This window comes from Chiloscyllium plagiosum, unplaced genomic scaffold, assembly GCF_037043375.1.
Source record: "Chiloscyllium plagiosum isolate Xiang-an unplaced genomic scaffold, Cpla_swu_hap1 HiC_scaffold_37, whole genome shotgun sequence".
NCBI lineage: Eukaryota > Metazoa > Chordata > Chondrichthyes > Orectolobiformes > Hemiscylliidae > Chiloscyllium > Chiloscyllium plagiosum.
Window position 1 is genome coordinate 5286246 of NW_028270175.1, and position 21396 is coordinate 5307641.

At 43.9% G+C, this 21396-nt stretch overlaps 1 long non-coding RNA gene across 1 annotated transcript; it reads right to left on the bottom strand.

Moving 5' to 3' along the window:
• Nucleotides 1-1542: 1542 nt before the first annotated feature.
• LOC148139752 (uncharacterized) lies at nt 1543-11388 on the bottom strand. The gene is made up of 3 exons (XR_015753520.1): nt 11279-11388; nt 4383-4421; nt 1543-2633 (listed from the first exon to the last, which is right to left on the bottom strand). It is a non-coding gene; the product is annotated as an uncharacterized LOC148139752 (long non-coding RNA).
• Nucleotides 11389-21396: the final 10008 nt, after the last annotated feature.

Here is a 21396-nt window from a genome sequence, read left to right on the forward strand (position 1 = left end):
CCTGAGCACTATGGGCAATTTAGCATGGCCAATGCACCTAATCTACACATCTTTGGATTGTGGGAGGAAACCGGAGAACCGGTGGATGTGTGGAAAATACTGGCATCTGGGCACCATAAAGCTTCCAGGGAGCCTTTCACCTCAGACAGCCATCTTCTACCAGACTTTATTGCCTCCTACGGTGGGCTCAGATCTAGTTCAGTGTCTGTTATTGACATTGGGAACTTCCAAAATCTGCTGGGGTCATCAGCAAAGGTGCCCATTCAGAGCTCTTGGAAACCTACTGCAAAGACAAACCCAACTTACAGAATCAGAAAGTTGGTATCTAAAAGTTTACAAGGCCAGGAAACTTCTCTATTTAAGAAAAACAAAAGCTTGCTCTCCACATTAATCTGAGGAAATGATACAAATCTACATTTAAAGAAAGAACATATTTTCTTGCCCAGAAAGCAGACAATCCTCTGCTGGTTTCATTCACCAGAATCCTCTCTGCCTGATAGTCAGGAAATGATATTCCCTTCCTACCAAATTGAAAATGTCACCATCACGAACTGTGGATCAGACAGAGATGTAGGACGCAGTGTACAGAATACAAACAGAGTTCAAGAGGATTGACTATTGGAAATGGGCAGACACGTGGCAGATGAAGTTTAATGCAGAGAGGGGTGAAAAACAAGACATTTTGGGGGGAAGAATGAGGAATATAAACCAGTTTGAAGAGGGCACAGGAGCAGAGAGAGCTGGGCTATATGTACTCCAGGCAGCAAGGCAAGATGAGAAGACGTTAAAAGATGATTATGGAATCCCTGACTTTATAAAAGTAGACAGTGTGAAACCAAGAAGGTTGTTGCATTTCCCAGGTGACCACTCCTGCCAATGTGAGGTGTTTGCCACATTTCCCATTATGTCATACTGGGTAAGGATTGTGCTGGAGTTCACTGTCACTCATCCTCCTTTCCCTTTGCTTTATCTTGAGCCTATCTAGCAAGGATAAACTACTTGGAACATCTAAGAAGTGCTTCTATTCTGAGATATCAAGATGCTTCATTGCATGATACAAATATGATCAACTACATTTGGTCAGGCATCACTGCTGAAGCTTAGGAAGCTGGTCCAGATACATTTGCTCCTTCTGAAAGTTGGATAGAACTCCCTGTCTCCACACACAGACTGTGTGTGATAGCTGTAGAATGGGTGGGAGGCAACGTTACAAGAACATTAACCCTTCAGAGCCATTACCTTATACAAAGGATGTTAAGCTAAACTTTTATGAGAGCCTCTTTAGGAAATATTGTATCCAAATCCGAGCCTCACTCACAAAGAAGGATGTCAAGGTCTTACAGAGAACACAGAAGAGATTTACTAACATGGTACTAAGACTGGGAGGCTTGAATAACTTAGAGAGAGTGAAAGAGACAGCTTAGTTCTACTTAAGAGCAGAGAAGACTTAACGGAACATTCGGAATCAAAGATTCAAAAGGCAATGTTTTATTCCCTACATTTTTCTAAAAAAATGACCATAGTTTCCCCCAAGCTACTTTGTTCTAATATCCCCTCCAAGGAACTAGTCTGATGAGAGGGTCAGGTGTACAGGGCACTGTCTGAGACATACAGGAAGTCTCCTTAGCCAGCATGCTTCTCCAGTGGGATTATAATTGTACCACATGACAATACCACGGGAAGCCAGTCAGTCTAACTATCATGGTCTGGCTCATCATAAAATGCTATCCAAATCAAATAGAACACCTGTGAAGTTGACTAAACCAAATTACAGCTTATTTACCATGATTATTTGGGTAATCCTCACATATAATTTAAGCCAAATTGGATACATTCTCAATATTACCCACTATTATATACTGAATATTTAAAATATTTATTTTCTAATCCAGTTGTAGATTTGTCAGCTAACAGTCTGTTGGATGTGATTTATTAACATTCAACTCAAAGATATCATATAAAATAAAACATACAAAGCCAGAATGATTAAATTTAAAAATCATACAGTGTAGATAATACCGGATGTGGCACTAGTTTTATTTTCCTGTTTCTCTACCCTTTGTATGGTTCCCATGACCAGGACGTGTGCCTGTAGGGCCATTTCAGAGGACACTAAAGAGTCAACCACATTCCTATGGGTCTGGAGTCACATGTAGGTCAGACCAGGTGAGGATGGCAGATTTCCTCCCCTAAAGGACCTTAGTGAACGAGATGGGTTTTTACAAAAATCAACAGTGGCCACACAATCCCCATTCAGCTGACTTTTTATTACAGATTTTATTGAGCTCTACAGCTGAAATGGTGGGATTCAAACCCATGTCCCTCGAACATTAGCCTGGAGTTTTAGTTTACTAGATTACCAACATAACGCACCCTGGCTTCTCAAATAGCTTCTCCAAGATGTAAAATCAATTCTTTATCATCCAACTGCTTCCTGTGACTACATGTTCTTTACTATCCAAAGTGAAAATAAGTTTTCCAGTATTAACAGCATTGCCATGTCTTAGAGACCCTCATCAGCTGCAGTTTAACCAACAGAATAAGCCTCTTCATTCAGTATCACTTCGTAAGGTGGCGAAAATATCTGGCAGAGGTCTGTGTGTGGCTTCTTCAGTCAAAAGGAGATGCAAATCCTGAAAATGAGCAAGAAGGGGAATGAGGAAGATTATTTTTGATCAGAGCTCTGGTGCTGGAGGTGCTGCCTGAAAGGATAGAGGAGGCAGTCACTATGGTCACATTCAAAAGGGGTATCAATAACTAACCTACTTAACAAAGTTTGCAAAGCCAGGGTGGAAGTGCAGGGAAGTAAGCTGCTTTGGGTAATGGTTCCAAGAATTAGTATAGCCAGAAAGGGCCAAACGACCTCCTTCTGGGCTGCGCTATTAATAAGTGAGAAATTGTGCCAACTTTTCACCTGATTTCTACCAGATATCTGGTCCCCCTGAAAACAGAAAATCTATATACATCCAGCTCAATTGATTCACATAACCCAATGTCACTGACCTTCGCACAATCTGCATGGATATTATTTTGTTACCTATGCTACGAAAATGAAACTTGCATTTATATAGTGCCTTTCATAGCTCAGGAAATCCTATAATACTTCACAGCCAATGGAATACCTCTTAGTGCAGTTAGTGCAATCATATGGGGGAATAGAGCCCATTGATTTGATATTATAGGGTAAATAGGCACTGATGTTGGATGTCAAAACTTACCATGTCAGAGTCTTAGCTCTGCTCTGCTTCAAAGCCAAGAAGATTAAAAAATATAGAACAAGGAATGGATGTGTAGGGTCCATTATTCTCTATGTACATTGAATACCATTGGTTGTATCTAAGATGTTTAATCTCTGTTGATATGCTCATGGTAACTGGTTAAAACATTCCAAGACAATGACTCCTTCAAATTCCTCCCTACACCCGAAGGAAATCCAAAGATCCGGTGACATCGTTCTTGGATTGAAAGGTGCATTGGTTAATTTTGAACAGGTTTATTTTATGGCAGACATCATTTAAGGTGTCAGCAAGACAGGTGCTGTAATATTCTGTATTATCCTTTTAACTTCCTATCCCATTAGTGGAACAGAAATTCCATTAAAAAGTATATATTTTTCAAATCCACTTAAATAAATCACAGGTTGCTTCCTATCTTTGCTGCATTGTAGAAGGATAGATAAGATAAAATAATGGATGAAAGAATGATTTGCACTTTTATAGCATCTTCTGTGATTAGAGAACATCTCCAAGTGCTTTACATGTAATTAAGTGCTTTTGAACTGTAAGAACTTTTACCACCAATACTGTTCTTTAATAATCGTATTCTCCATATCAATGCTTCAACCAATCAGAGTCTGTTTGCCCAACAATCTCCTCTCATGCAGTTAGTTTTCCCCTTGACTTGGTATTCTTGCGAAATGTCCTGATAAGTGCAAGATGAAAAACTTTGACAAAATGTATCTTTTCCTCAGCAATGATCAGATTCTGTACTATTAAACGGGAACATGGTGCTGAATTAGATGATCAGCCATGATGAATGGTGAAGCAGGCTTGAGGGGCTGAATGGCCTATTTTTGCTCCTATTTTCTATGCTTCTATGTTTGTGTAACACCTTGGGGCTTGGTTAGCTTAGTCGGCTGGTTTTAAAACACAGAGTGATGGCAACAGCGTGGGTTCAATTCCTTCCTGCCTGCCTCAGGTTATTATGAAAGACTCTCCTTTGCAACCTCTCCCCTTGTCTGAGGCACGGTGACTGCCAGGATAAACCCCCACCAGTCATCTCTCTCTCTCTCAGCCCTACAGGTCTCGGGTGATTATGGTGACTCTACCTTTAACATTGAGCAGAACTCTTACAATTATGGAGACAATTAGGATCATACCTACCAATAAAATGCTGGAGAAACTCAGCAGATCTGGTAGCATCTGTGGGGAGATAAATAGAGTTAATGCTTGCAATACAACATGGCTTAGATGAGGGCATAGAAGGATGGGTAAGTAAATTTGCGGATGACACTAAGGTCGGTGGAGTTGTGGATAATGACGAAGGATGTTGCAGGTTACAAAGGGACATAAATAAGCTGCAGAGCTGGGCTGGGAGATGGCAAATGGAATTTGATGCAGAAAAGCATGAAGTGATTCCCTTTGGAAGGAGTAAGAGGAATAAAGAGTACTGGGCTAATGGTAAGATTCTTGGTAGTGTCGAAGTGCAGAGAGGTCTTGGCGCCCAATTGCATAGATCCCTGAAAGTTGCCACCCAGGTTGATATGGTTGTTAAGAAGGCATAGACTGTGTTAGCTTTTATTGGTAGAGGGATTGAGTTTCGGAGCCATGAGGTCATGCTGCAGCTGTACAAAACACTTGGAGTATTGTGTACAGTTCTGGTCACCACATTATAAGAAGGATGTGGAAACTTTGGAAATGGTTCAGAGGAGATTTACCAGGACGTTGCCGGGTATGGAGGAAAGGTCTTATGAGAAAAGGCTGAGGGACTTGAGGCTGTTTTTGTTAGAGAGTAGAAGGTTGAGAGGTGACTTAATTGAGACATATAAGATAATCAGAGGGTTAGATAGGGTGGACAGTGATAGCCTTTTTCCTCGGATGGTGATCGGTATAGGACAGATGTCAGAGGTATTTTCTTTACTCAGAGAATAGTAGGGGCATGGAATGCACTACCTGCAACAGTGTTAGACTCACTAACGTTAAGGCTATTTAATGGTCATCGGCTAAACATGAATGAAAATAAAATAGTGTAGGATAGATAAGCTTCAGATTGGCTTCGCAGATAGGCACAACATCGAGGGCTGAAGGGTCTGTATTGTGCCGTAATATTCTATGGTAACACCCACCCTCCCCCAGCTACTCAATATGACCAAGTTTTATTTTGCAGTGGCAGACACCGTGATGGTCATTTTGCAAAGTGATGGTTATATGGCAAGCTAAGACTCTGGTTTTGTAAGACCCTGCGGAATCCACTTTACACACTCGACTGATAGAAGTAATGACAGGCCGTGTCAGCAGGGGGAGCTGGGAGAATGACTTAATAAGAGGCAGCTGTATGCAGTCTCCTGGTATTCACACTGAGCGTGACAAGCACAACAGACAAAATGTGTTGCCAATATCTCAGACCAACAGGAGAATTTAAATAAACAAATATCTCGTGAATAGCTGCTCCACAGAAGCCGAGTGTGTTAATGTTTTCCCTGAATCACGTAACAAATATTTTTTAAAAAGAACTTTTGAAACATTTCTGAACATATTTACAGGTGAAATTAGCAAAGTCGTTCAGACAGTACACAAGCAACTGCACTGAAGTGATAGCACTGATTATATTAAATATATACATAACCGGTTGGAGAGGCTTTGATCTACATTTAGTTGCATACACAAAGGTGACTACTTTTTCTTCCCGATTATACACAATTTGCAAGTTCATTTGGCTTCCTTGAATCGTCAGTTGTCTAACATCAAACAAACTGGGTGTGGCTCCAAACAAGCTTTGAATTCGATTTGTTGTGTCAGATTATACAGCGTGGGATAGAACAATCAGAAATTCGACATTCCTGTGTTTTCTGAATTAAACTTTCTCTCTCTCTCTCTCTGTGACTCAGGGTTTCACAAAGCCTGCTTTTTCTCAGGGTCAGAATTTTGCTCGGATTACTCTGCTTTCAGTTCTGGTTGGACACATTGACGCCCCGGTTAATGAACATCAATACTGTTTAATGACAAAAGATGGGAAGGTTTCCGTGGGACGCCAGGCAATTGCAATCCATACTCTCAGTGTCACTGCCCTCAGCTCTGCAGAAAGAGGGGGGCGAAATCAGAAATGACTATGGGATGGCGGGGGGGGGGGGGATGGGGAGCTGTAACAAAACACACACAGTAAGTACTGTAAAGGACCATAATTACATTTCTGCCGCTTTTCTCTCGTTTTAATATCTTTAGCCAAAGGCCTCGCAACGCCGAAATAACAAGAAATTCATTCTAATTTGTGATAATTGCCACGGTGTCTTTACTCTGAGGGTTGAGGGAGTCATAAAATGCCAATGTCATTACCATCTCACTGAATCAAAATCAAACTAATTTCTCACAGTTTCCCAGAATAATCATTACTGTTTGGTTATAGTTGGGGACTGGAGATACTGAGGCTGTGTGTGTGTGTTTACATGACAATGGGATTCCACTTGCTGTTCAGAGGGCTGCCTCACCCCGCCAGGGAAACATGATTTGTCAGGAATTCACCTTGGCATCCCCACATGGGAATGGGAGTCGCTTTGCTGATGGAAACGCGCCTTTAACTGGGTAATACTACCAGCTAAGGACCCACCGTCTGCTCAACCAGACAACTCAGAGGAAGGGTAACCCGGTCTGTACCTACCCAAAGCTCTACTAATCATCCCCCCTCCCCTCTCACTCCACTTCATTTCCTCCCCTCTCACTCCACCCCCTCCCCTCTCACTCCACCTCCTCCCCTCTCACTCTCACTCCACTCCCTCCCCTCTCACTCTCACTCCACTCCCTCCCCTCTCACTCCAACCCCTCCCTCTCACTCTCACTCCACTCCCTCCCCTCCCACTCCTCCCACTCCACCCCTCCCCCTCCTCCCCCTCCACCCCTCCCCCTCCTCCCCTCCCCCTCCTCCCCCTCCACCTCCTCCCCCTCCCCTCCACCTCCTCCCCCTCCCCTCTCACTCCACCCCTCCACCTCCTCCCCCTCCCCTCACTCCAACCCCCCCTCACTCTAACCCCTCCCCCTCACTCTAACCCCCTCCCCCTCCCTTCTCACTCCAGCCCCTCCCCCTCACTCCAACCTGCCCACCTCCCATCCAACCCCTTCCCCCTCACTCTGGCCTCCCTCCCCTTTTATTCCAGCCCCTTCTCCTCACATTCTAGTCCTGAATCCCTCCCTCAGTGCAAATTTTAAAAAGCAATGTTTCTATTAACGAGGGCCCTCATATTGGGCAGGGACGCTTTGCTCAGGCAGCAGTATCAGTGCATTTGAAAACAACACAATATCGATCAAAATGTGAACGAAAAGTAACACAGTGTTCACTGTCATTGTATACACAGGGACCCTCAGGTTAATCCGAAACCAGTCGTCTCTCCCTCTCTGTCTCTGTCTCTCTATATTGGTAAGATTCTTGCATCTTTCCCTTTACACACACACACACATTAATGCAAACCTCTCATAAAACAAAATAGAAGGATTGCGGAAGCTGGAAATCTGAAACAAAAACAGAAAAACTCAGCATGTTTTGCAACATCTGTGGAGAGAGAAATAGTTAACGTTTCCAGTCTGGTATATCTGGAGTTCTAACTGAACTGGAAATGCTGATCTCTCCACAGATGCTGCCAGACCTGCTGAGTTTCTTTAGCAATTTCTGTTCCTGTCTCTGTAAATGGACTTTAAAACGACTCAGTGCTGAACTGTTCTCAACAGCAACACGAAAGGGTGGATTTACCCCTCCTCCTTCACAAAAATAAATCTAATTGGAAATGCAATTGGTTACCAGGGCAATGAAAGGGTTAAGTTTGTCCAAGGGAGTCTAGCAATGTTTAGCTGCCAGTTGTCTACTACTTTCAAGAATTATTTCTCCTCCCAGGAGTCTAATAAATGCAATCAATATGAACACTGTCCATAAGGCCTTGAAATACCATATTAATGTACAGTGCAATGACATTACTTTAGTTAGAATTACGAACAAGTTACAGGGAAAACAGCGAATTGGTGTCTATCAGGTTCTGCATTTTTTTTCCAAAATAAACGAATTCACAAAACTGATTCAATATTCCCAACCGGGATCAGCTACAACGGTGTTTGAATTGTAACACAGTTGATAATAAGTTCAGTAACAATAGATTAGTTGCAATGAAATCATTCCGGTTAATGTTTGGTAATTGAGGATATTGGACTGTTTTTCCTTCTCAAAGTGGGCGCTGGTTTTGTTGTCATTTTTAACAATGATATTTAGCCTTTCCTTAGATGCTGCTCTCTGAGATTTAAAAAAAAACACAACAGGAAACAAAAAAAAGATCGATTTTTCGACCTGCACTTGAACTCTCCTGAAACAGAATTTTCAATAGGTACAACGACCTTTAGTTTTCCTGTGAAGTGCTGAGATGCTGGAAGGCGGGATAGTTATATTACCAGAACCGTCTCGAAATAGCTTTCAGGGACAAAACAAGAAGACAATTTCACATCAAAGTTAAACTCCGCGAGTGATCGCTTTGTAAAGTTAGAACATGCAGATCCTGAAATCTATCTCTCAAAAACCAAGGGCTGCAATCCATCCGTTTCTCCTGTTGTCTGTATAGAGGGATGTCAGCTGGGGTGTATTTACCAGAGGGATCGATCCAGAGGGAAAGTATGGGCAGAGGGGAGTGAGGGGTTTGCTCTGTGACTCCCTTTGCTAATGGGAACGGTCACCAGAACCACTTCTCAACTGCTTAAGAAAGGAACACACGAACAATTTGATAAAGCAATTTCTTAGATGCCTGGATGTTGTTCCCAATCCCCAAGACTGGTCAGGATGTGGAGGAGCTGGTGTCGGATTGGGGTGGACAAGGTCAGAAGTCACACATTACCAGGTTATAGTCCAACAGGTTTATGTTGCTGCTCCGAAAGCTTGTACTTTCCAAATAAACCTGTTGCACTATAACCTGGTGATGTGTGACCTCTGACCTCAACTCTGGCCGGGCTGCAGGATCTCTCAAAATGTTAAGTGTATGTTTTAATTAAATTCAGTATTTCATTCTGTTCCAGGTGTGATAGACCGACTGTACCGTAATCACTCCAATAAAGCCCAGTTTGAATTTACAGACACCAATTCAGTCTATTAAATACGTCTTACATGCCTGACTATAAAATGCTTGATTCACTTTTAAATACATTGTGTTTATCGTCCAGTTGGACTCGTTGCATCAGAAGGAAGATTGGGGGGAGGGAGTGAATCTGCAACTTTCCGTTGGATTGGATTGTGAGGAGCCGAGGCGGGGGGCTGCAGGGAGGGAGAGGGGAGGGTTCTATCGCAGTTCCAGCCCAGCACCGACCGACAGTTAAAGGGAGGTTACTCAATCAAAGGGGGAAAGCAGAAAAACTTCCCCTCCCTCCTTCCCCTCATCACACTTCCCCTCCCCTATACCCCGTCCCCTCCCTCCCCTCCACCAACTCCCGCTCCCTCCTTCGCCTCATCACACTCCCTCTTCCCCTCTTCCCCTCCAACTCCCCCTCCCTCCTTCGCCTCATCACACTCCCCCCTCCCCTTCATTCCCTCCCTCCTTCCCCTCATCACACTCCCCATCCCCTACACCCACTCCCCTCCCTCCCTTCACCCCCTCCCCTTCCCCCACTCCCCTCCCTCCCTTCACCCCCACCCCTTCCCCCACTCCCCTCCCTCCCTTCACCCCCCCTTCCCCCACTCCCCTCCCTCCCTTCACCCCCACCCCTTCCCCCACTCCCCTCCCTCCCTTCACACCCTCCCCTCCCCCCACTCCCCTCCCTCCCTTCACACCCTCCCCTTCCCCCACTCCCCTCCCTCCCCTCACCCCCTCCCCTCCCTTTCTTCTGCCCCTTCCCCACCCACACTCCCCCTCCTTCCCCCTCTCCACGTCCCCTAACCGCCACACCCTCTCCTCTACCCTTCCCCCACTCCCCTTCCCCACTCCCCCTCCTCCCACTCCCTCCCCCACTCCCCCTCCTCCCACTCCCTCCCTTCCCCACCCCCACACTCCCTCCTTTCCCACCCAAACTCCCCTTCCCAACCCTCCTGTCCCGTGCCCTTTAATGAATGGACTCCCCTCCCCCCCCCCCCATTTCATCACGGGCCTATTCCCCCCTCCCCCGGTAAAAGGGGGGGGTAATTTGGCAGGAACGTGCCAATTCCCAGCACTAACCCCTGGGGTCTGCTTCCCAGGCATTGCAGGGACAGAGGAAAGAAAGGGAAAGTTTGCAAGCAGAAGCCTGGTCATCCCCCCCCCCCCCCGCCCCCCTTCTCAGTTTGAGTGCACTGAGCCATTTGACCCTCGGTGTGTTTTTGGGGGGTAACTGCCCCCAATCGCAGCGCCTCTGCATCATTCAGAAAATCCTCACTCGTCCTTTACCAAGGTCATTGCCCAGGCCAACCCTATATATGTTTCCCGCAGACCAAACGCTCCGGCAACTTGGAAAGAAATTTAGAAATCTTATGTAATCCGAGTAACTTTTACAGCGTATTGTCAAATGTTGTGGACTTTGAAGCGAGCTGTCTAATTTTAAACGCATCGGGAGAGACACTCCCTGCCAACAAAGTGACTGACTGCGAAATGTGGCATTTTCTTTGCCACGGGAGAACTGATATTATTGACTGACGGTGGGGGCAGGAATTTGCCTGGGAAGGAAAGTGTCAGATCAGCCGGTTTCCGAGTGGCGAATTGTCCCATTTCAATGGGGAAAGGTTCCTCTGACAGAATCGAGCGGCCACCTGTCCCCTCATCCGTCAAAACCTGAAAACGGAGCTTAACAGTCCGAATATGTGGCCTTTCAACAGAAAAACACACACACACCCACCCACCCTAAAACCGAGAGTAAAATTCCACACAGGAGCAAAAAATAATCCCCACTCAATGTCAAAGTAACTCACGCCTCTTTGCCACCACCTCGTTGTGGGAGGGATCACACTATAACGTTCTTTGAATTATCAATTCTGCCCTTTTATGGATTTTTTTTCCAGAGTCCTACTTTTAAAGAGACAGCGTGTAGCATGTAACTTTGGAGAGAGAAAAAATTGCTCTCTTAAATATATTCACCAAAAGCTTGTCCACCGAAAGCCGGGATTTGAACATCTCCACAGAAGAGAAATATTTCTGAGCCATGTGTATGTGTTTAGACAGGCTGTCCTTAATGTCCTTGAACAGGCTCGAGCCTCTGTAAAGTCATCTTGAGAAAATGTGACTGTTGATATCTTTATAGAGCGATGCAAAAGCGGGGAGACATGATTAGTGGCTCTTTAAAAGCATTTAATAAACAGGCATTTAGTGGCCGACTCTCCCCCCTCTCTGAACGTCAGCATTTTGAAGCTCCAAAAAGAATCCCAAGCTGAAAGTTTATAAATAAGTCTTCTATCAAGTTCCGCAACAGGTGTGACCTGTCCTCCGTCCGAAAACTGCAGGGTTTAAACCAGCTTCAGATGAATATCCCCACAGTTTGACACATGGCCTGAACACATCAACATTTGCCATTTGCACAGGAGTTTATAGCAATGACAGATATTGCTGCTTCCCATAGGTATTGGCTTCAGAAGGGTCAGCGCTCACTCCGTTTTAACGGTTCCCCGTCCACAATTGAGGCTGACTTCTTTAGAGTCCCCTATTGCTGAGTCGGCCCAGCTCCTAAAGCAGCAAACAGAGACTGAGGCAACTTCTGCCGGGGCTTCAGGAATAACAGAAAAGGTGGCCCCCATGAAATTCAGATGGGCGTTTGACAAGAACCGGGGAGTCTGTGTTTGGCTGGGAACTGGGGCGAATGGATTGTTGAGCTTCCCTTTGCTGTGCAGCTTTGGTGGGATATCATATTCCTTTTAAAGAGTGAAAAAAGTTGAGTTGATTTGGTCAGCTTCAGTGTCAAAGTGCTCTCCAACTGAGTTGTACAAGGTGCACATCTGGTTTTTGTGTTCATTCAGGGGATGAGAGCCTTGCTGGCTCGGCAGCATTTATTACCCATCCCTAATTGCACAGAGGGCAGTTAAGAGTCAACCACATTGCTGTGGGCTTGGAGTCACATGTAGGTCAGACCAGGTAAGGGTGTCACTTCCCTTCCCTGAAGGACATTTGTGAACCAGATGGGTTTTCCCCAACAATGGACAATGGATTCAAGGCCACTTTGTTCCAGATTTCTATTGAATTCAAATTCCCCCATCTGCTGCGTTGGGATTTGAACCTTGGTCCCCAGAACATTATCTGGATTAACAGTCCAGTAATAATACCACCAGGTCATTGCCTCCCCTCGACATTGACTCAACAAGATGATCACACAGGAGAAAGTCAAGACTGCAGATGCTGGAGATCAGAGTCAAAATGTGTGGCGATGGAAGAGCACAGCTGGTCAGACAACATCTGGGGGGCAGATGTGATGGTCACATGTCATTCACAACTAGTGGCAGCAAGGGTGTCACCCTCCCAACTGTGTCTGCCTGAACTCGGAGCCTGGCAAATGTACACACAGGGATCAGGACTGCTTTCCTCACCAGTCCATAGATGGTCTCCCTGCCTGCTCATGATGTCTCGCGTGCAGCTAATGAATGAGCAACCTGACTGCAGCTTCCTCAGTTGCTTTCCGATCCCAATGCTAAAGATGCAGATTGTCAGCGCTCTGCTAGTTGCAGATCCAAACCAGCGTGAGCAATGACGTTAAGCCTTGGAAGTACATAAAGACATGCCAACCTGGGCTGTGCCCACTTGAATGTTCAGCTATGCAGATCATTTCATAATTAAAGCACCTTGTGTCTCCCTCGAGACAAGAATATTCCAACTTGGATAGATTAATATGTGAAGGGCACTACATAAATGCAAGCTGTTGTTGCTGAATTTCTCAGCCAACCTACTGCCTAACAAATACAAGTGGAAAATGCTGGAGAAACTCAGCATCTGTGGAGAGAGAAACAGTGAATGTTGAAGTTTTGAATCTCATATGACTCCACTTTGGAACTTTCGCAGTAGAGTCACACTGGACTTGAAATGTTAACTTGGTTTCTCTGCTGAGTTTCTCCAGCACAATCTGCTTGTATTTCAGATTTCCAGCATCTGCAGGGTCTTGCTTTTATTACTGTTTGATAAAGCATTTTAAACAAAATCTGAATGGTTATGGGCCTAAGCATCAGGACCGTATTCCACCTGGACTGCATTGTAAGCCTGATGGTTAGAGGAAGCTATCAATTTCAGTTCTAAAGAAGAAAGTTTCTGGAAAATTGCAAGAGGATTTGTGCTCCAAGATTGTTTTCCTCCAATGTGTTAAACACTCATTTCTAGAAGAGCAATACGTGTGATAGGTTTCCGATCAGGCTGTTACTGATTCATAACTGTGTATCCTGTTTGAAAATTTGGAATCTGAGGAATCAGCTTACAGAGGAGCCTCTGTGAAAACCATAGCAATGTACAATATTGAAGGAGGTCATTTGAGCTATCATGTCTGTGATTATAACACACGAGCACTTAGAGAATCTGGCTGCCTGTACTTTTGACAGAAACAGCCACCATTTGGCAAAGATAAAAAAAATTGCTGGCGTGTATTTTGAAATTAGAGATACGGTGGATTGGATGTTCTTTTAGAACTCTCCCAGTCATGTGGTTTTCGAGTGCCTTTGGTTGAAGGATTACTTTTCAAATGGATTCCCCTACTAAATTTCATTCCTGTACAATACTCGTAATAAACCCGAGACCTGTATTACCTTGAATGAAAGGGGTGTGGGAACACTGTCACATGAAAGTTTCCCTTCAAGCCACCTATCATCCTAACTTAGAAATATATCCCTGTTCCTTCACTGCCTCTGGGTCAAAATCAGAAAGAAGCCATTCGGCTCATCAAATCTGCACTGGAGCTGAAATTGAACCTGGGTTCCTAGCCCGGTGATGCAGCAGAGTTAACCATGGTGCCAAAATGCTACCCTGGTACTCCTGAAAATTCTGGAGCTCCGTTCCTAATAGCTTTGGGGGTATTCCCACACCACATTGACTACAGCAGTTTCAGTAGACAGCTCTCCGCCACCTTCCCTGCAGCAATTAGGAATGAGCAATAAATGCTGTCGGAGCCAATCACAACTATGTCTTATGAAATAATATAAAAATTAATCTCAATCCTTACTTAGAGTCATAGAGATGTACAGCACAGAAACAGACCCTTCAGTCCAACTTATCCATGAAGAAAGAGTTGGATAGAGCTCTTAAAGATAATGGAATCAAAGGCTATGGGGATAAGGCAGGAACAGGATACTGATTAAGGATGATCAGCCATGATCATAATGAATGGTGGTGCTGGCCCGAAGGGCAGAATGGCCTACTCCTGCACCTATTGTCTATTGATCAGATATCCCAATCTAATCTAATCCCATTTGCCAGCAATTTGATGGTTCAGAATCTGTGGATTGCTAAAGAAAGGGCACATTGTGTTGGTACTTTTCATTTTGCAATCATCAGGACAATTCTCAAATAGCTATATAGAAAATAGGAGCAGGAGTAGGCCCTTTAACCCTTTGAGACTGCTGAGCTGTTCAATGTAATTATGGCTGATCATTGAACTCAGTCCCTTGTTCCCATTTTCTCGTCATACTTTATGATTCCTTTAGCCCGAAGAGCAACGTCTAACTCTTTCCTGAAAATATTCAGTGTTTTAGCCTCAACAGCTTTCTGTGCCATTTCTCCTCATCCCAATTCTAAACAGCCTACCCTGTATCTTTTCTCAATTCTCTCCTCTGATACATTCTAATAGTTGTTCTCCTTTACTTTTGTATTTCATTTGAATTGCCCTGATTTGCTTAAAACAAAAAGTTTTGACAAAATGTGTCTTTTGTCAGCCACAAGGGATGAATGTAAAGAGTTTTGATAATATTCTGAGAAAGGGAAGTGTTTCTGCAAATATATGAGTGAGGTGGCGGGTCTGCTTTATATTGAAAGTCCATCAAGTGATCACCTTCCAGATGAGAGAGCCAGCTTACTTAGTGCTGAACGTACAATAGTTGTATTCTAGTTCCAGTTCTTTGCCATTGGCATTCTAGAAAGACTCTATAAATCAGCTGGAGATCTGTGGACCCCAGTTTGAGAGCCAAAGTTCACAGTCCAATTCTACAACATCAGCACTGATACCATAGACTACAGGGCAATCATATTTGAAATCATCCTGGACTAAAAATTGCAGCTCTGTGATCAATGTGACAACAGTGAATATAACCACGTGTATGTGAAACCTAAAGCCAATTACAGAGGTACCAGGGGAGAACTAGCTAAGGTTGATTGCTCAAGGATAATGGACAGTGGAAGACTCAAAGGAAACAATTCAAAATATTTAATACAAATACATTCCATTGAAAAACAAAAACTCAACAAGAAAGACTCATCTATGGTTCACTCACCAAGTTAGAATTATATTAGACTAAAAGGAAAAGGCATAGAATGTTGTAGAATACATATCTAAGGATTGAGAATGTTTTAGAAATGAGTAAAGGACCACCAAGAAGTGAAGAAAGAAAAAGAAGTAGAATAAGCAAGTAAATCAATTCTGTATAAAAGCAGATTGTAAGAACTCTTTTCAATATATTAAAAGGAAAAGAGTAGCTAAAGTAAATATTGGTCTTTTAGAACCAGAAACAGAAGAAACTATCATGGAGAATGAGGAAATGGCAGACATTGAACAAATGTTTTGTTATCATCTTCACAATAAGTTGTACATCAGAAATAAAGGTTAACCCAGGAGCTCCAAAAGGTGAGGAAATTAAGGTGATTATTACCAGCAGAGAAAAATACTACTGGAGAAACTTACAGGATTAAAATCTGACACACATCCAGAACTTGAGTGTTTATATGTCTATGCTTTTCAAAGTGATAGTTGCAAACACAATGGATGTTCTAGCTTTGATGTTCCAAAAGTTTTAAAATTCAGCATGGTGCCAAGAGGTTGGAAGTTGGCAAATGTGACAGCACTTCTCATGAAAGGAGGAAGAGGGATCTCTGTCCAGTTAGTCTAGTATCAGTTAGTCTAAATGATGATATCTATAGTTAAGCAAGACTTAGCAATGCACTTGGAAATGTTTAGTATGATTAGGACAAGTATGTGTGGCAAATCCTTGTTGGCAAATTTATTAGAGTTTTTAGGGATGAACTTGGTAAGATGATTATAGTGGGAGTTGTGTAGTAGATATAACATGCCCAGATTTTCAAAAAGCAGTCGATAAGGTGTCACACGAAAGGTTAATAGGTGGGAAAAACTGGTCATGGATTTGGAGGTGATTTATGAGCATGGATGGAGGATTGATTAATGAATGGGAAGCAGATAGTTGGCAAAATCTAGGCTTTTTCACATCAGCAGGCAGTGACTAACAGAGTACTGCAAGGATCATGGCTTCAAACGCTTTCAATCTATATTAATGAGTTTGATAAAGAGACATAAAGCAATGTTTGCTACTTGGAAGGTAAGCTGCGGGGAGAACACAGAGAGGCTGCAGAGAGATATCACTAAGTTAAGCCAGAGCGTGACACCAGACTGAGAATTATCTGAGGAAATTTGAGGGCTTACATTAAGGAATGCAGAAATATTTTTAAAAGATGTGAAATATGGATGCGTTCATTCAAGGAATGCAGACATTTTGCACATTGGCACAGTGGGCAATTAGGGTGGCAAATTACATTATTGATTTTTATTGCAAGGAGGTTGGTGTTAAGGAATAAAGAACCATTTACCATAATGGTACAGGTTGTGGTGAGGCTACACCTGGAGTAGTGTGTGCAGCTTTGGTCTCCATATTTAAAGAAGGACCCACATGTATTGATTTGGTGCAGTGATGACTCAGTAAGTTGGTTCCTGGACTTAGAGTGTTACCCTAGGGTGAGAGTTGAGCAGAATGAAAGCTGATCTCATGGAGACATTGTAGACATTGTTATTCCCATTATGGGAAGGATGTGATTGCTGTAGGAAGAGTGGCAGATGCGTTGACAAGAATGTTTCCAGGAATGAGAAACTTCAATGATGAAGATAGACCGAAGAAGTTGGGACTGTTCTCTTTAGAGAGAAGAAAGATAAGAGGAGATCTGATCGAGGTTTTCAGAATCATGAGCAGGCTGGAGAGAGTAGACAGGGAGAAGCTGTCATGGGAGTGGGAAGGTGAGTAGGTATGGGAGTGGGAGTGGGGGATGGTGAGCTGGAATGGGAATGGGGGGCTGATTGGGAGCGAGGGGTGGTGAGTGGGAATGGGAGGGGGTTGGGTGGGAGTTGGAAGGTGGTGATGAGAATGAAAGTGGGGGGATGAATAGGAGTGGGAGAGTGGTGAGTGGGAATGGGAGTGGGGGGATAAGTGGGAGTGAGGGGGGAGGGTGGTGATGGGAATGGAAGTGGGGGGGTAAATGGGAGTGGGAGAGTGGTGAGTGGGAATGGGAGTGGGAGTGGGAGTAGGAATGGGTGTGGGAGTGAGGGATTGGTAAGCGGAAATGGAAGTGGGAGTGGGGGGGGTGCTTGGGAATGGGAATGGGAGTGGGAGTGGGGGTTGGTGAGCTGGAATGGGAATGGGGGGCTGATTGGGAGTGAGGGGTGGTGAGTGGGAATGGGAGGGGGTTGGGTGGGAGTTGGAGGGTGGTGATGAGAATGAAAGTGGGGGGATGAATAGGAGTGGGAGAGTGGTGAGTGGGAATGGAAGTGGGGGGATAAGTGGGAGTGAGGGGGGAGGGTGGTGATGGGAATGGAAGTGGGGGGGTAAATGGGAGTGGGAGAGTGGTGAGTGGGAATGGGAGTGGGAGTGGGAGTAGGAATGGGTGTGGGAGTGAGGGATTGGTAAGCGGAAATGGAAGTGGGAGTGGGGGGGTGCTTGGGAATGGGAATGGGAGTGGGAGTGGGGGTTGGTGAGTGGGAATGGGACTGGGAATGGGGGGTTGGTGAGCGCGAATGGAAGTGGGAGTGAGGGGGGTGCATGGGAATGGGAGTGGGAGTGGGAATGGGAGTGGTGGTGGGTGAGTGAAAAATCAGAAGGTTAGCCCCTCTGCCAAAATTTTTTAAAAATCATTCATGGAGCGAGGGCATCGTTGGCTAAGCCAGCTTTCATTGCCCATCCCTAATTGCTAAGAGTCAACCACATTGCTGTGGGCCTGGAGTCCCACACAGACCAGACAATTTCCTTCCCCAAAGTGCATGAGTGAACCAGATGGGTGTTTTCCAACAATTGACGATGGATTCATGGCCATCATTAGATTTGTAATTCCAAGTTTTTACTGTGGCAGGATCCTTAATCTGGGTCCCCAGAATGTTACCTGGATTTCTGGATTAACAGGCCAGTGATAATACCATTAGGCCATCACGTCCCCGCAATCTGACTCTGTTTGTGAGGAGGAGCCATTTGTCTGCCCTCTCATCAGGGCATGAAGGCAAAGGAGACAAGTCATTGAGGAAAACCTCCCAGCTCCCAGCCACTCGCACCATCCAGTGTAACTCTAAGATATACACATGTTGGATTCCAACTGCCTAGTTAAAGCTGTAAATTACTATTTGATAGCTGTACCTTTTTGGCCAAGAATAGGCAGCTAATGTTCTCACAGTCTTTCTGCTCTGTGCTGTAAACTGTCTTTTCCAATTCCCAGTGAAATCTAGTAATTGAATCGAATAACAGTATTTTACAAATCTTTTCATTGAAGGTAAAAGGATACCAACGACATTTCTGAAGGATGCACATTCTAATATTTCAGTATCAATTCCTGTTCAGTCAATTTCCTGAAAAGTGAGTAAAATGGATGGTGAGGAGGTTATACAAACACATAAAGAATACACACAGACCCTTTGACAAGTGGCTATGTACAGTATGTGTAAGAAAACCCCCTGTCTGCGTCTGCACAGTGCATACAGGACCAGATAGAAATTTACTCGTGAAAGTCAGTATTTGTAAAACGTGGACAGGTGAAACAAAAGAGATGCTGCTTCTCAACGATTACTCAGCTTTTCTATTCAATAGTGTCAAAGGCTAATAAATATTTCAAACTAATGTGTATCAATGCAGCTTCTGTCCTATTTGGCGTCTGTTCTGTCAGCTTTCAAGCAAGGACAGGTGTAGAGGATGAAAAGGGATTTCATTTCTAACCAGCTTTTCGTGACACTAAGAAAATCTGAGACAATAAAACGCCAATCCCCATACTTTTGGACAATAATCAATTTTGTAACAAATCATATCCTTACATTTAAGCTAAGGTTGAGGAACATAGACTGGCATCTTTCTTGTTAGATTCTCCTGGCAACACAAAATAAATATGATAAAATTATTATTTAATTAAAAAGTGTGAATGATGAAGCAGGACTGAGTGCTGGTTACAGCTCCTCATGCTCGTGCTTACACACATAAACACAATTTATCACCCAGGATCACTTTAAGGCCCCCCTTGTGCTGATGACCATTATTTTTCTATATTCTTTTTTTCATATTGTTAAAAAGACAGACCACAGATTAACTGCCATTCTAATGCTACTGTAATGTAATACCATACAAAGCTTATTAATCGTGAAGAAATAACCCTGCTGAATCAACAGTATGTATTTAATACACTCAATGTCATTGGCAAGGGGGTGAGTTGATTTAAAAATTTGAGGAACTGTTTAAGACGGTGGTGCTGAATTCACTTGTTTAAGGATTCTACTGAAATCGCGTTTGGGTTGGGAAGCAGCTCAGTGTGAGATTTCTTGAGCTTTCTAAGTTCTAGTCCATGTGTCAGGATACAGTTCTGCCTCTTGGTGCATGTGAATTCAGAAAACATGTTGATTTAATCTGTTCATCATCATATTATTGAAACACTCATACAGCTATTCTGCTAATTATCCTTCAAGTTCTAGAACATAAAACAGTACAGCACAGGAACAGACTCTTCAGCCCACCGTGTCTGTGCCAACCATGATGCCATTATAAATAATCCCATCTGCCTGCACATGGTCCGTATTCCTCTATTCTACACCTGCTCACGTGTCTGTCTAAAAGTCTCTTAAATGTTGTTATCCTATCTGCTTCTCCCAGCCTCTCTGGCAGCACATTCCAGGCACCTGCCACCCTCGATGTAATAAACTTGCCATGTACATCTCTTTTAAACTTTCCCCTTCTTACCTTAAACCTTGTATTTGACATTCCCACACTGGGAAAAAGACTCTGACTATCAATCTTATCCATGCCTCACATAATTTTATATAATTTTATCAGGTCACCCCTCAGGTTCCAACACTTTAACGGAAACAATCCACATTTGTCCAGCCCCTCCCTATAGCTAATACACGACAATTCAGGCAACATCCTGGTAAACCTTTTATACACCCTCTCCAGAGTCTCCATATCCTTCCTGTAGTGTGGCAGCCAGAACTACACACAACCCTCCAAAGGTGGCCTAAGTAAAGTCATATACAGCTGCAACATGATTTGCCAATTTTTATACTCAATATCCCGACCAATGAAGGCAAGTGTGCCATATATTTTCATCATTACCTTATCCACTTGTGTTGCCACTTCCAGGTAGCTATGGACTTGCACTCCAAGATCCCTCTATATATCCTTCTGTTTTATTATTTTATGCTTCATTTTATTCATACTTACCATAACAAAAAGCACAAAAAAAGGAAAAGATATTGACTGACTAGTAAGTACTCCAGACATTGTTACATAAGAATTATTTAGCAGGCTTTGATGGAATGCATGAGATAAGGGGGCATTTGGCTCAGTGAAATTTCCTAATATGCAAGGAATCTTTATCTTCAAGTTTTTAAACAAGGCAGGAGTCTGTAAAGAAAGTAGAATGACATTGGCAATACAAAGCATTAAAGGATTGATGAGTGCTGTGTGTCACAAGGTCAAGCATTTGAGGAAGATGATTCAATCGTTTACTGCATCCGCTGCACCTGATGTGGCCTCCTCTACATTGGGGAGACATGCTGCCTACTTGCGGAACGTTTCAGGGAACACCTCTGGGACACCCGCACCAACCAACCCAACCGCCCCGTGGTTGAACACTTTAACTCCCCCTCCCACTCCGTCAAGGACATCAGGTCCTTGGCCTCCTCCATCGCCAGACCATGGCAACACGACGCCTGGAGGAAGAGCGCCTCATCTTCCGTCTAGGAACCCTCCAACCACGAGGGATGAATGCAGATTTCTCCAGCTTCCTCATTTCCCCTCCCCCCACCTTATCTCAGTCCCAACCCTTGGACTCAG